Genomic DNA, 15,952 nt, shown 5'->3' with positions numbered 1-15,952 from the left:
CTGTTCATAAACTTCATAAATATTCCATTTTAATGATTCAATATTGTATATCATTTATGATGAGGTGTATACCTCTGGTGTCAACAGTTTACATAACTACTGCAACCTGCATCCATTTGAACCTTCTCACAAGCATTTATCTGCAACTGCAATTTTACCCCCTCTCCCCTGCCCTCTCCCTCAACACAAACATATACTTCTCCCCTTAACCAAATAAAATATTCCTTGATGCCAATGGATGTGTACTGTTATCTTACCCCTTAAAGTAGCCTAGTTGTGCTATAAAACTGTTTTTCCCTGCTCTGTTCAGAACTTCTTCAATTATTCAATCTGCCTACAATAAAACTGTAATTTTTCATAAATAAATTATGAAATATGTTACCATAATTTTTGGTTGTAGTTAATTTGTTCTACTAGTATTTTCAATTTCCTTTTTTTTCAGTTAAACTGGTTTTGGCAGACAAACAAGCAAGAAATACAGCTTCAGGTTCTTGCATCCTGTAACATTATACTCAGTTTCCGCGTAAATTGCTTAATGTTTTCCTGAACTAATGACCTTCCAGTGTGAAAGACCCTGAAGAAACCTGCACAGTGGATTAACAACCATGGAAAGGTACACCAGCCAACCTGAGTGTGGATTGCGGTTTCTCATGCTCAGTTAGATGAACATTGTGCTTTTTCCCAAATTTCCCTGAGAGGGAATGATTTACAACAGTTAAAATACGTTAACACACAAGAAAGATGATTCACAGACAGGCTACCCTGATGACTGTGGCATCAGAAAGGAAATCCACTGGCATGGTTAAATAAAACAAAACTTGCCAAACCTGAGTAAATGGCCTAGACTGAATAAATACCATGGAAAAGAAATTTGATAAAACACTGAAAAATATGCACAGTATTTTTGGTTCCCTTCTTTATTAAGCGTAGCAAGAGAAATGCACACAGAGTCACACACATATTAGCTGATAACAGTGGAAAAACAAAAATGTAAGTTAATTTGTTGAATTCTGCACTAGACAATGGCAGTTGCACCTGCTATTTGTAAGAAGAAGAAGAAGAAAAACTGTAGATGATTCATCAGATGAAGACAGAGCGGGCACAAAGTCAGGTGGTGCATAAGAGCTCGCAAACCGGGAGATTTCTCACCCACCGGAGCACAGTCGGCGTTACACAGGGAGCCCCTTCATTGTAGTTCAAGGATAGAAAGAAATATGAAAAACTATGGCGCTGAAAGGCAAATATTTTCATTGGAATTGTGAAGAAGTGGGGAAGGGGGGGCCATATATATCGCACCAAACTGTACTCAGGGAAGATCGGGGACTATTCGGTCCCCTGGCCTCAAAGGGTCCAGTGTGCCTTTGAGGCTCCACTGCATAACTGTGTTTGCACTGTAGTCTCAAAGGCCCACAGGAGGAAAAAAAATGGACCCTTAAAAAGGCTTGACGACATGATGATGGATCTGTAGATACAGAGAAATATGTGGTCTGGATTTTCTTGTTTGTTTTTTTGTGATGATGTGCTGGGGAGGTCTTCCAGTTTGGTGGCTCTGCCCACCAGGTGTCCCGCCTCGTAATCATCTAAGGAGCTCTCCAAGGAAGACCCTATACAGTGGACATGTTTATGAACTGAAGTGAAACAAGGTACTTTAATATCTATTGGCAGTGGCCTTGTCTATGCAGAACAAATATTGTGGTGGACTTCTTTGCTGTGTGTGTTTTACAGATGGTATGATTTCAATAACTTTTCAAGTGTATCTTCTTATGTGGATAACTGTCCATTCTGCATCCACGCCTGTAGCTGACAGTTCTATCTCCACACTGGTCTGCCTCTGCTAGCAACTGTAACAGAGGAGAAAACAATGGGCATTGCATTTTATTCACAAGCCAGAACTTTTATGACAATGTCATTCCTCAGACCAACTAAGTGCCACACATTGCTGTTAATAAGCAGCAGTTTTATATGCTTACAACTCAAGCAGTGTGTCTGAGGGGGAAAAACATTTGCATCAAAATGTATTTACCCATCAGTATTGTGAGAAAGTTGATATGTAGCAAAAGATTTAAACATTTCCCAGGTAATCTCTGTAGTAGTCCTTGTATTATAAATTCCAATAAGATAAAAAGCATAACTAACTACCATAGGCACCTGCAAGATGGCAGGGGGGGAGGGGCTACATGGGGCACCAACTTTTAATTCATTTCAGAATGCTCATATGTTTCTAGAAATAATTCTCTTCTGTTCTACTGAACTGCAGATTTACCACTGGTGAGCATGAAATGAAATAACTGTGGCTTCAGCAGTCACTGCATAACTTCGGTTTGCTTATCTGTCAGATAGTTCACAACAAACTGAGCCATTTCTTTGGCATGAAGGCTCTTTTGGCACTGTCCTACAATCAAGACTGATACAAACCCTTACAAAAACAGTGCCAAGATAGTATCCCTGATCTTTTCCTTCCTGATACAGATAGGTGCAGATTCAAGACTCGGTTCTCGGTCGTCACGATTTTTCACTCCCTTCCCCCCTCTCAACCCCAGAAAATACAATTTGCAATCACCTACTTTAACAATAAAACAATAAAATTATTAAAATGTCTTAATATAACCATCATAATTTGTTTGCATTAGTGGTTAATACAGTGGCTTCCCCTGCAGGAGGGAGGGACGTGTCAGGACCATAGTGTCACCCTCCCTGTCCCCTTGGATCTCTGCCTGCATACCATCTTACCGAGATGCAGAAAAGTTCCAGTTCAATGTCCTGGCATGCAGTGCCTGTCACAGAATGCCAGAACCCTTCTCTTGTCCCTCATCAATTGAACAGAAACATGGTTCCAGTATACCTGGCTGACATCTGTCCCCATTTCCTACATGAACAACCTCTCTCCATGCCACTCAACTTAATAACAATGGTAGTTATTCTTTTCTCCAAGTACAAACAAGACATGTTGTGGCTCAGTGAGACTACATACAGTTTTAAATGGCAGAGTGATTTCTGTAGACCTTAAAGAAAACTGCGGGAGTGCTCATTTGTGGACTCAAATAACACCAGTCAGGAAGTGAAAAGTAATTTTCTACTTTAGAAAAGAGAAAAAGACTGTGAAATTTCAAAGTTAAAAAAAGATGTGCACCACAGAGTTACCATCCTCTCGAATTCTATGGAATGGAACATGATGAAACCTGAAGTTACAGATTTTGCAACCCAACTGACACAGCTGCACATCACCATGTCTAATTTGGGAAACAAAGAATGCCTTGGTTCAGTTCAATAAGTCTGCTCTTGTAGAAACAACCCAGAAATGTAGTTTGCATAACATATTTTGTTCAGTTTACATCATGATAGTCAACATTAAAAAAATAGTAAGTAGGAACTATGAAAGTGACCCATTAAATCCTATAACATGATCCTATGAAAAATTGTGTAAGTAAACAAAGTATTCTACATGACATCAAAGTTATAGGGGTGATTTTTTAAAGTTTATTTACTGTTTCTGCACTTTTAAGAGAACATTTCTTGTTAGTTATTTTTACTGACATCTACCAAAATTTTCTGACATTCTGAATCATTTTATAATTCCATCTAACATTTTTGTTGCTAATAAATGAACAGAAATTTATTTTAGTGAATACTTTCTAACTTCATTTCCTAAGTTAATAAACACACTTGATTTAATTATATAAGAATATAATTTTACATCATAGACTCAAGAAATGTGGTATCCACAAAAATATGAAAAATATGGAAAATGCATTTCACATGTAGTAATATTATATGGTTAGCTTTTATGTTTCAAAGCATTTACCTTAAAAATATTCTGAGGGGACAACTATCAGTCATTAAAAATGCAATACTTTTAATGTACTTATTGTCTAATTTAGTATTTGGTGCACAATATGTCTTCAAATTAATTGGTTACGATGTACGAAAATTAACAGTTAGAGCATTCTGCCCCTCTCGTCGAAATTTGCACTCAACCCCTTGTTCACTTACTAGCTCATACGCAATTAAATGGTGACATTATGGAATATCATGTTCATTAACAGACAGTTTTTTATGTTGTATTAACGGTGTTTGCTTAGTAGCTTAATTGGTGGCATTATTCTTTTCTGTAAAAGGAGAAATTTACTGTCAGAAAGAGCCCTTGAGTGCTTCAGTCATAAAAATAAAGACCTCAGTGTCAATAGTACCTTTGTAGTGACAGCTTAGTTACCAACATAGACACAGTGCAGTGTAAGATACTTGCAGAACATTACTGACACCAGATAATTTCACCAGACGCAACAACTACCTCCAGTCAGAACTGTCAGGGTACTTGCACATTTTATCCATGACGGAAGGATGAAACACCATGACTGCCAAATAGAGAAAAACAAATTAGACAGAATCAATAACTTGTTCCCTATTCTTCTCCATGTTTGTTTTCACCTATCTGTTTTGGTTCAGTGGTATAATTGGTGTATTTAATACAGAAACATTTTGATGTTTATGGTACTATTTTATGTTTACATAGTTGTGTGTCCCCTCACCTATTCCACTTGTGACAAGGAGTATATGGATGACTGGTTTTAAGGACATCAATGTGAGACACTTGACACCACGCAGAGAGGTGCGGGAGACATGAGTTCTTCTCCAGCAAGATATGCAGTGAGAGGTACCCCCAGAAGTAAATCTGTGAAGGCAAGTGCTGACTCATGCCTCAATAGACCAGTTGCAAGTGCATTGCCCATCAAAGGAAAAGTTTTGAGTTCTATTCCCAGTCCAGCAGACAGTTTTAGCCTGCCAGGAAGTTCCGAAACAGTGCACACTCTGCTACAGAGTGAAAGATTCATTTTGGATACAAGTAAATATGTTTTACCAATAGAAATTGTTGGACTTAATACACAGGAGTCACCAATATTATGTACTGGGTCTGACAGTCCACAACTGACTGATTCCTATCTTGCAAACAGAGTGATCAACTTTTCCGTGTTGCCTGGGATCTCCTCTATAATGACAATTTCTTTTAATTCTCCCAGTTCCCTTATTGACTACCTGTTTGACCTGTAAATTTCATCAGTACTCACTGTCATAAATATTATTCCGTTGAAGTACTGTCAATAGCTCAAATTCCCAGACTGACTGATCTCAAAAAGTTTTTGAATAATAATCAATACTGTTGTTGGCATACAGTCTTTCCTCTGCTCATGCTTCAGTGGAAGGAAGATTATATAACCTGAGAGAATGTGATGACTGAAGACAGTAGGACATAGTCTACACATACAAAGGGGTTGTGAGAGGGGAAACATTTACTGGTTTCTTGGTCAGTACTGCCAACTGGCAACTGGCAACTGGATGCTCACCTCGTACTGATCAGCTGCTATGGTATATAAAATTCATGGACGTAACAAGGACTCAAGAACATGGATTGTAGAGGCAATCGTGTTTAAAAACACTCTTTACATTGTTTATTTCTCAAATGCGTCACACAACACATTTGATAGATCATTTTAGGAATAAATACATGGAGAAGCAGTAGTTATATCCAATTCGTTGAATAGGTTTCATCATGTTGTTCTTGAATTTACACCACAAGTGAGTCTTATTATGGGCTTTTGCCCTCTTAAAAACATTATTTTGTTTCATGGTGTTACTCTAAATATAATAGCATATGACATAATAGAGTAAAAATAAGCAAAGTTTCCGAGTATTTTTTATATTTGTATCTCCTCTGTCACCCATTCCAAGAAAATGTAATGTATAAGAGGCAATCAAAAAGTTTCCATTGGAAGGCCACACAAAACAGCTCATATACCTCGATCAGAGTTGGGTACACTGATGAGCCAATACATTAAGACCAACTGCTTAATAGCTTGTTTGTCAATCTTTGGAATGGAATACATCACTGACTCTGTGTGTAAGGGATCTAACAGCTTGTTGATAGGTTTGTAGAGGTATGTGGCATTAGACATCCACACACAGGTCATGTAATTCGCTTAAATAACATCTACATCTACATCTTCATGGATACTCTCCAAACCATATTTAAGTGCCTGGCAGAGGGTTCATTGAACCAACTTCACAATAATTCTCTATTATTCCAAACTCATACAACACATGGAAAAAACTAACACCCGTACCTTTCAATGCAAGTCCTGAGTTCCCTTATTTTATTATGATAATTGTCTCTCCCCATGTAGGTCAGAAACAACAAAATATTTTTACATTCAGAGGGGAAATTTCGTGAGATTATGCCGCAATGAAAAATGCCTTTGTTTTAATGATTTTCCACCCCAAATCCAAACAGGCCACTGATTTGCATGTGCAGTGATGGTGCTCGATAGCGACCCAAATCGGTTCCATAGCATTTACACCAGGTGAATTTGGTTGCTGAGACATTAAAGTGATTTCCTTATAATGCTCCTCAAATCACAGTAACATGGTTCTGGTTCTGAGTCATGGTCAATTATACAGCTGAAAGATGTCGAGGAAGACTTCAAATATGAAGGGATGCAGGTGGTTTGCAGCTGTCAGCAGGCCTTCAATTACTATATCACATGCAAGAGCAGGAGAATACATCCCATAGCACAGTGCAAACTGCAATTGTAATTGACAGTATCATTGTGTCAACATGTGAACATGTAGGGGCAGTCTCCTATGGAGCTACATGTTCAACAATGTATGATGAACAGTGAGCTCCAAAACACTTGTGCATGCACCAGCATTGTGCTCTTTTAGCATAGATGCCACAAATCACCATTTACCCTACTTTAGAGGGCAGACAAGCTTCTGAACCTTGAATTCCATGAAGAGTCATGGATGTCCAACCATTTAGCACCTAGTGGTAGTTTCGCTGTCCTCCTGCCACTTTTCATAGAGGCTCACAACAGCAGCACTTGAACATTCGACCAGCTTCACCATTTTTGAGATACTCGTTCATGGGCTCTGCATAATAATACTCTGTCCTTTGTCAAAGTTGCTTTCCTCAATGGATTTCCCCATTTGCAGCCCATTTCTTCACTAGGGTGATCCCCCATCTGTGTCTACTTCACTTACATGCTTTTGTTACCGCATCATGTGCCTGCAAAGCCACCAGGTGTCATCCAACATCGCAGTGTGCAGTGGTCATAATTGTTTGGCTTATCAATGTATATACTGCTGCAGTGCTCTCAAATGGAACCTTTTGATCGCCCCTTTTAGTTGTGCAGTTGACATTTATTGCAACTAAACTGCCATTAAAATTGTGGTCATCTCCCTTTCAACCATGATAAATGTTGGTTGCCCTACTCACAGAATACTTCTTATGTTTATACTGGAAAACTATTGAAACATAGATATCAAAGTGATAAGAAGAAGAGTAGTGTGGATTGTCATAGGCTTGCTTTGTTCATTGGAAGAAGTGATAGAAATGCTGCAAAAGCTGAACAGTGAACACTGGTTTTGAACAAACTGCTAAAAATTATCTGGAAAACACTAGTAAGTGGTTTTCTGGATAGAGCTGAAAAATAATTTTCAGCTACACAAATTTCAATTCCATGGTTATCATGAAGATAAAATAAACTAATACCAACTCTCTAAGAAACATTTAAGTATAAGCAGTCACTCTTCCAACCTACCATTATGAATGGAATGTGAAAAAATTGTAATATACCGTATTTACTCGAATCTAAGCCGCACTCGAATCTAAGCCGCACCTGAAAAATGAGACTCAAAATAAAGACAAAAAAAAATTTCCCGAATCTAAGCTGCGCCTGAAACTTGAGACTCGAAATTCAAGGGGAGAGAAAAGTTTTAGGCAGCACTTCCAAATCGAAACAAAGTTGGTCCATTGTAATATGAGACACAATTTAGCTCAAATGAATGACGATACAGCTACAGTAGTTTGGTTCGAGTCATAAGCTTAGCAGTTAAGCTTTACCAGGTAGCCATTGCTATGCGTCAGGCGCTCCGTCCATATTTATACAGGTACCCTTCCTTTTTTACATGCTTTGTCTGGTTTGAATCGATTGCTTATTTTGGTTTGATCAGATAAGTGCCGTTTTCTTAGTTATAGGTGTTTATGTCGCTCTAAGCTGAAAATGCAATACTGTACTGTGTCATGCGTTGTTTGTTGCATTCTGATAGTGCGTGTTTACAGCCTGTCGCCGCTCGCAGAATGGCTTGCTTTTGTGCACACTATCGCCGCTTACAATTAAAAAAAAAAAAAAAGAGAGGAATCGTCTCATTAGCGAAACAATGGCAAGAGATTGCTATTTGTTGTTACTTACACTGCTGCTTTCTGTGATAATGATCAACAAGAACCAAATAATAGACTGCGTATGATAGAACATGTTCTGATTGAGAGTTAGGCGAAAATTTTTCTCCGTTTGAAAATCTTTGCGGCCACTTCTTTAGTACATCAAATTCTGCACAGAAATTAGAGTCATCTTAGATTTAAAAATCTAGTCAGTTGCTGTGCTTCGTTTCTGACTGTATCTCTATTAGGCATAAGAATAATATGAATATAAACATGACACGATACGTATATTCTTCCGTGTTTGCTGTTGTCTCACTCTATTTTCATAGTTTATTAGGCAGACAGGATTTAAATGAGATAGCAGCAAACACGAAAGAATACATGACAAAATGTTTATATTCGTATTATTCTTATGGTGAAGAGAATACTGCATGTGATTCATATTTCATCAGGTTCCTATTAGCAACCATCTCTTCTCACCAGGTAGGAAAAAATTCAGAACATAGAGTTGGCCATATTGACAAACATCCCAAACAGTCTTGCCAGTCGGATTTTCGTAGTACACTGAAATTCTGCTACATTCGAAGATGAACAATACGGAATTTTTATTTACTTCGTTAGATAATGTATGAAAATGCAGTGGTCGAAACTCGGGGCGGAGAAAAAAAGCTCGTCTTCCACCCTTTTTTTTTTTATTTATTTACTGACGCAGAGGTTTTGGCGCCAGTATTTGTGCCTACAAAGCATGCCTGTGTAGCGCTACATATATTCGAAGGCAGAAGTTAGTTGTGGCGGCACCTACCAACATTTTTCAGAACTTCCGCTTCCTTTGCACTCGATTCTAAGCCGCAGGCGGTTTTTTGGATTACAAAAACCGGAAAAAAAAGTGCGGCTTAGATTCGAGTAAATACGATACCTCACAATAAGTAGTGCGCTGCTTCACTGCTTACAGCTACGATGGCCCACTCAAACCAAGCTTATGAAACACTGCCCCCCCCCCCCCAAAAAAAAAGAGAGACAAAAGTGCACTATTAACGTAGCAAAGTAGCACCAACAGTTCAGTACAGTACTTCTTGAGGATGCAAACATACTGGTAAGTTAGTTGCATCCAGTATCACTCACTATTTTGTCTACAAATGATGTGGGGGACTTTACACTATCTATCTTTCCTCAGTTATTACTATCATTATTCAAAATCTTAAACATGACTGTGATTCAGCAACTGTATAAATTTGAAGAGGTTGAAAAATTCTTCAAGGTAACTTGAAGAAGCATAACACATGGTTACCAATCTCCACTAACATCAGCAAATATGCTATTTACCTCAAAATACTTCCTCTCTACTGCTGAGCTACTTACATTTCACACTAAATTCACAAGCAATATCACTCTGCTACATAAATGTTTTACAAATAATTTCATATTTAATGTATTCTTCTAAAACTATTGCATTTAGTACTAGCCTTGTATATGAGATTGTCATTTTGCTTTAATGTAAAATTACATAACTGAACACCAGCAAGAGACACTGCTTATGAGCTTGTATATAGCACCCACTGCATTCCAATGTTTCCTAATCACTTAAGCTACCGTAGTGTTAAGTGAAAGTTTCCCTTTTTAGTGACAATGTTTTAGCTCATTTTTATCTTCTTTCCCCATGTATTTGCAACAATGGTCCTTTGTAAATAGAACTTTAGCTTCTGCATGCTGAATTTACATACAGTATTACTCTGTCAGCAAACATATTAAAAATCTTATATGTAATATATACCTGTAAAATTTATTGCATTAGTAGCAGCCTTGTAGATGAATTGTTCATTCTACTGTAATGTAAACTGCTGTTACTTAAGGCAATCAAGACGCAATTCTTACGTGCTTGTATTTCGTGCCCTCTGTATCCTAATTTTCCTTATCACTTGAGCCTGTATCTTTCAACAGTTGGCCTTTGCCTCTGGCATACTTACATTAAAGCCATGGCATGTGATGTTTCTGGTTTTCATATCATATGTATCATACATATGTTTCTGGTTTTTATATACGACAACAGCTGCTCAGCTTCAGCTGATGTAATTTAGCACCTTGTGATGTAACAAGTGAGTATGATTACCTCACAAATATTTTTCTATTATTAATATTTGTTATTTATGTAAAAATAGTTTGTAACTGTTTATATACATTTTTAGGGCTCACTCCTTCTGAAGAAGATAGTTTTATAAATATCGAAAGCCAGATCATGGGCTACATAAACCTTTGGTTTGCAACTTGTTGGTTGTTTTTTTTTTTTAACCTCTTCATTATTATTATTATTATTATTATTATTATTATTATTATTATTACATTTGTCCAACTCTGCTGACCACGTTGTGTGGGACCCAGATTTGATTCCTGGTATTTCCACAGAGTTTTTTTTTGGTGGAAGGACTGGTACAGTGTGGACTCAACCACGTGATGTCAACTGAGGAGCTACTCGACTTATTAGTTGCAGTCTCGAGGGCCAGAAGAGGGCTGTGATGACCATATGCCTCTCCATAAAGCATCTGAATAAGTCATTGGCAGAGTATGACACAGCACTTGATCAAGCCCAATTAGCCCATCTGGGGCCAGAATGTGGAACTTTCCCTCTATTTTATTCAATTTCCAGTGACTCTGTCTAACTCAACATGAACTTGTACTAAATGTTGAACCTTGCCCTAGGTATCTGGAGTAACGTATCTGCGATCTACTGCTGCAAAAGAGAAGAATAACTGAAATGGTGCTCAAATGATTATGTTCTCATACTAGCAGAGGTTATGACATCTTTGCTTCTGTACTAATGAACAATATGGATGCTACTGCAACCTTGGGTATCGAAGCAAACTGACATGAAGCCTAAGGTGTTTTATTAGAACACTGGGCATATAAAAACAGTGCATACATTGCCTCTAAAGTAGAAGTTTTGATGAAAAAAATGCAGCAGTGTCCATATACAGAGCTGGCCTCAAGAATTAGACAATTTCAGCACATTCACTGTCACTGGCAAACTTCTTATTAGTCAACTGGTATGGTGGTCTGCTCCTACTCCTCTCACTTGGCAACTGACTAAGGTGCTTCATAAAGTACAGTACAAATATTTCTTTGAGCATCTGAGAGAAAACAAGACGTGATCCCACAAGTGTGTAACATTCTCAAGTATTCCCACTACTTTGCTCACATCCTTGTAGCTCTAGCTGTCCACTAATCTGGTTTGCTTATGGCCCCTCCCAAGTACAGCTTACCTGCCAGTATCAGCAAAACATTTGTGAACCTGCACTGTACCTGTGTGTGTGTGTGTGTGTGTGTGTGTGTGTGTCACCAAAATTAGGATTTCACTTTAGTACATGATTTTAGTGAGTCATATGGTGGTTTTTACCAGGTTTTATGAGCAGTGTTTTGGAGTGTGTGTGTGTGTGTGTGTGTGTGTGTGTGTGTGTGTATGCGTGTGTGTGTGTGTGTGTGTGTGTGTGTGTGTGTGTGTTGGCACACGAACTCCAACCAAGCCGATCAATTGGTTAGATACTGGAAAACATACAGACTAACAAACATCGCATAAAAAATCTCATATATCCCTGTTTCAGGCTACCTTCAACAGAATGACTACTGATGACCAGATGCTCTTCAGCAGTGGCTCTCATTACTACTCTCTGGGCTGGTAAGATGGTCAACAGCTCCAATGGGAACATAGTGCAGAGTCTCAGCTGATGCGGTGACCTGCAACAAATATAACATTATTACAAGCCAATATCAACTAAAACTGTGGAAGGTGACAATAAAATCCTCAGTATAAGTGCAGCATCAATAAATAATGAATGATAAACAGTGCAATTACAATAGTGTCCTCTCTTCCCCCAAAAAAGGATAATTGCTTAATAAACAAAATCAAATAACATTCTCAACATTCTATAATGAGTCAATAAGATCTTGGGGTCATTACGGCAAGGTAACTTTGGTGCCACATTCAGACATCTACGAAGCTGTGGGCACACCAGGACCATCAGAGACATTCTACATCCTGCAGTCATGCCCTCACTGCTGGCAGTGTAGCAGTCACCTGTGATTGCCAGTTCTCTGATCCTGTTTTACATTTGAGGCAGCAAGGAACAGACCCAATCCCTTAGCTAGCTATGCTGCCTTAAACTGCTGCTAGTGCGGCTGGTGAAATATTTCTTGGACTAGCAACACCTCTGCAATATCCACTGACTTTTCTCTTGGTCTTCTTAGGAAGTAGTGATTAGGGTCTTATTTTGCTCTTATGCACAAGAATCAAAACATGAGAGGCTTTCTGAAATATTTATCTACAGAAGATTTAGTCCTCATTGGGAACAATAATGCGTGATGTGACACTGTCGTTGAGATACTGGCTGCAATTTTGGGTACACTGTCTATCAGAGCCCTGTCCAGATATTCAGATTTGTCAGTCTGGTTTTGTATCAATATCAAATCTTTACAATGGGCAACAATTTCAGATGGAAAATAACTGACTGCAAAGCTATTATTCTGCATTGTAGATCCAACAGGAGTCTGATATATTAGAGAGACTGGACAAAATAACGCATGGACACCTGCTTCATGCAAATTGTTTTTCTGCCTTATCTCCAAATCAGTAGCATTTTGCTAGCCATAAAAATTTTGTGAGCCCCCAGTACCTTTATCATTGTTCTTGTGCTTCAAAGTGTGTGTATCACAATGCCAGATTTTATAGTCTTCAAAAGAGGAACAATTGTCATTGTCACTAAATGCTTAAGTCCCTGATACCAGTAGCAAACCTGCTAGGGATAACTACAGCTGCTGTATCTATTGTTGCATCAGCACACTCACACAGTGGGAAAAATTTGTTTGCTAAACACAGTAGTGGAAGAAAAACTCAACTTATCAACAGGCACAGGATGACATCAAAGAGAACTCCTGCTTTGAATTAAAACATTGCTGTCACCAAACCAATTGCTCAGTTTGAAATGGACCTAGAAAACAGGGTCAACCAAAATATTATGATAGCAATTGTGTGAACAAAACATCTGTGGCAGAAATACAGTGAGTAAATGTGTTGTTAAGCCAGAGGAATTAGAATTCAGTGGTGTAAGAATCATAAAACTTTAACAACAGATCGCTGTAAACATGTTGCATGGTCGAACAAAGAGATTGTGCTCTACTGTACAAAATGTTTCTGTTCACAATTCAGAATATCTTCTTTTAACTTTGAAATATCATGGAAATTGAGCAATGCTTTGGGTAGTCCTTTAGTACGGTAAGGCTACTGGTAAAATTAAGTCAGCATCCATTTTATTTAATAGTGCAGTTATTGTTTCCAGTAGGTAAGTGCGCATACAGGATGGTAATACTTCCTTCGAAGACTCTGCACACAGTTAAGCATGCTTGACATTTCTATAGTCCTCTCTGTATAGTCCTAACACAGGTTTTAGCAACACTTTCTTAAAATCACATCTCACACAAAATACAATACAGACCATTTTTTTATTTGTTTAAATATAGCACATGTATTACTTAATGCTTGTTATCTACACCTTCCATATTTCTACATTCATGCTGGCATGTCACTTACCTTCGTTTATGTTTTTGTGTTTATATATGGAATGAACAAAAAAGTAACGAGTTTGAGATCTGCTACCCCAGGTACCCAATGTTTGCCACTCCTGTCCACTACCTGATACCATCAGTATCTGTGTATTCAACCATGTAAGTTCTCCAGAAAGCTTCATTCCACACGTTGGCAAGCACTACATCATTGCACTCCTTCAAATCTTATCGAATGCCACTGAAATGGTGCAGTACTCCATTAAAAAGAAGAAAACAGCAGTTGTTTCCATTTGTCAGCAAATAAAAAAGTTACTAAGGTTTTACTATCGGTTGCGAAATGAAAACCAAAGTGAAAATCTGACAAAACTTTGCACAGATGTGTTCGACAGTGTCTCTAGTGTGTCCGTAGATAGCATCATGTCACTCTTCTCAGTTCTGAGTACACAGTGAGTGCATAACAAAGCCTACAAAATAGTATCTCCTGCCACATATGGATGCCTGCTGTGAGATTTCGCCTGATTTCATGCAACCCCAGGTAACTTAACTGCCATCCATTTCCCTCTTCATTACAGTTCTCAGCTACACACTCCAAGGGCAATGAGGATGTTGCTGCAGCATTTTCAATAGGAAGTGGTGTTTATCATCCACTATACAGCCTGGACTTGGCTCCCTCTGATTTTCATCTCTGCTAAAATAAACTGCTGGCTATGAAAACAACATTTTGGCACAGACAATGAGATGCAGTTCTGCATAGAAAATTGTCAGGAAGCACAGGAGGCTGCTTTAATCACAAGTGTATTGGAAAATTGGTACAAAGCTACAAAAGATGTCAAAGACAGAGTGGCGACTATTTAGAGGAGTAGCTAGAAGGTGTAGCTAACTGTTGCAAACAAAACCGTTTCAATTTTCTCTGTGATATCCATTTTACAACTGATTGTTCTTTACTTTTTGAACAACCGTCATACTTTGCATTTTTGATTGCATTTGTCGAATATTTTATTTTGATACATTCGTCATGCTTTGAAAGGTGGCTTGCTGAGTGTATTTGTAGACACGTAAATCTCTACCCACTTGAGAAGTAAGGGACTGTCCTCTTTATGCATAATACTTCCTGCAAGGGTTTCATTCCAAAGAAATCTGCAACAAAGAATCCATCTGCTCTTGAATTAGAGGCATTTAACTCTCTACCACATGCAAAACATGCAATGTTCAACAGTGGTTAGCAATAGCAGATATACTACTAAAAATATATGAAATATTTATTCTTTCACATTTATCTGCTTGTGGCAATGAGTTAGTTGATTCATTGTAAGAAATACACGAAAATAAAAACATAAACACACTGCACAGCCATATTAAGCAGGAATACTGTCACAAATGCAAGAACCAAGCATACTGTGTGGAATGTACTAACCCATGACAACGGTGTTGGTGTCGGAGAGCTGCTGAAGGTGGTTGTTGCAGCCTCCCCATCATGTCCCTGAAAAAAGAAAAGTTTAATAATTATTTACCCAAATGAAACTGAAGTACAAATGTAAGCAAGACTTTGTTCTTCTATTTATATCACTATAGGCTTTGTCCATACTCACTGTTCTGAGAAGCAGTTCTCTTTAAATTTGAGTTACAGAAGGGATCAATGATGACAGGTCACAGGGTTGAAGATAAACTTCTTGAGATCTTTGAAGAAAATGCTGGCATTATGAAGTGATTGTGAAATACAATTAACTGAAATCATTAACAGTGAAGGTGAATAGAAGATTCATATTAGTTGATAGAATTTTGGTAAAGTGCTGCTTTCAAATATTTGCTGTAACAGGTCCATGTGGCCCCTTAGAACAATGTGACACATACGCTCAGGAAGTTCAGATGGGAAGCGCTGGAGGAATGGTGGCATAGTAGTCGTGAAGCCCTGCAGGTATAAATCTAAAAGAAGCTGAATCTGAGGTGACCTGGGAAATGAAGCAATTGTATGGCACTGATGGCCGGGAGTCCCCACCTGGGGAAGTTCAGTTGCCAAATTGCAAGTCTAACTGATACCATATAGGATGACCTGCAATGATGAGAACAACACACAGTCTCCATTCGGAAGAAATCTCTGTCCCTGTTAGGAATCAAACCCGGGCCCATTGCATGAGAGTCTGACATGCTGATCTCTCAGCTAAGGAGGCAGGCCAGTGAGCTGTGCAACAA

General features: G+C 38.4%; 1 long non-coding RNA gene across 2 annotated transcripts in view; it reads right to left on the bottom strand.

The window, feature by feature from the left end:
• The window catches only part of LOC126457417 (uncharacterized), a 62,493-nt gene that overhangs the window by 29,996 nt on the left and 16,545 nt on the right, over positions 1-15,952 (bottom strand). Inside the window, exons 2-4 of one of the 2 annotated variants that reach the window (XR_007585468.1) lie at positions 15,177-15,242; positions 11,811-11,938; positions 900-1,841 (exon numbers count right to left, since the gene is read on the bottom strand). This is a non-coding gene — a long non-coding RNA (uncharacterized LOC126457417). Of the gene's footprint in view, positions 1-899; positions 1,842-11,810; positions 11,939-15,176; positions 15,243-15,952 lie in introns of those variants that run through there. The other variant, XR_007585469.1, reaches the window with a different exon arrangement.

The sequence above is a fragment of the Schistocerca serialis genome, chromosome 2, assembly GCF_023864345.2.
Source record: "Schistocerca serialis cubense isolate TAMUIC-IGC-003099 chromosome 2, iqSchSeri2.2, whole genome shotgun sequence".
NCBI lineage: Eukaryota > Metazoa > Arthropoda > Insecta > Orthoptera > Acrididae > Schistocerca > Schistocerca serialis.
Note: the sequence above shows the minus strand (reverse complement) of the source record. Positions and strands in the feature narration are given on the sequence as shown.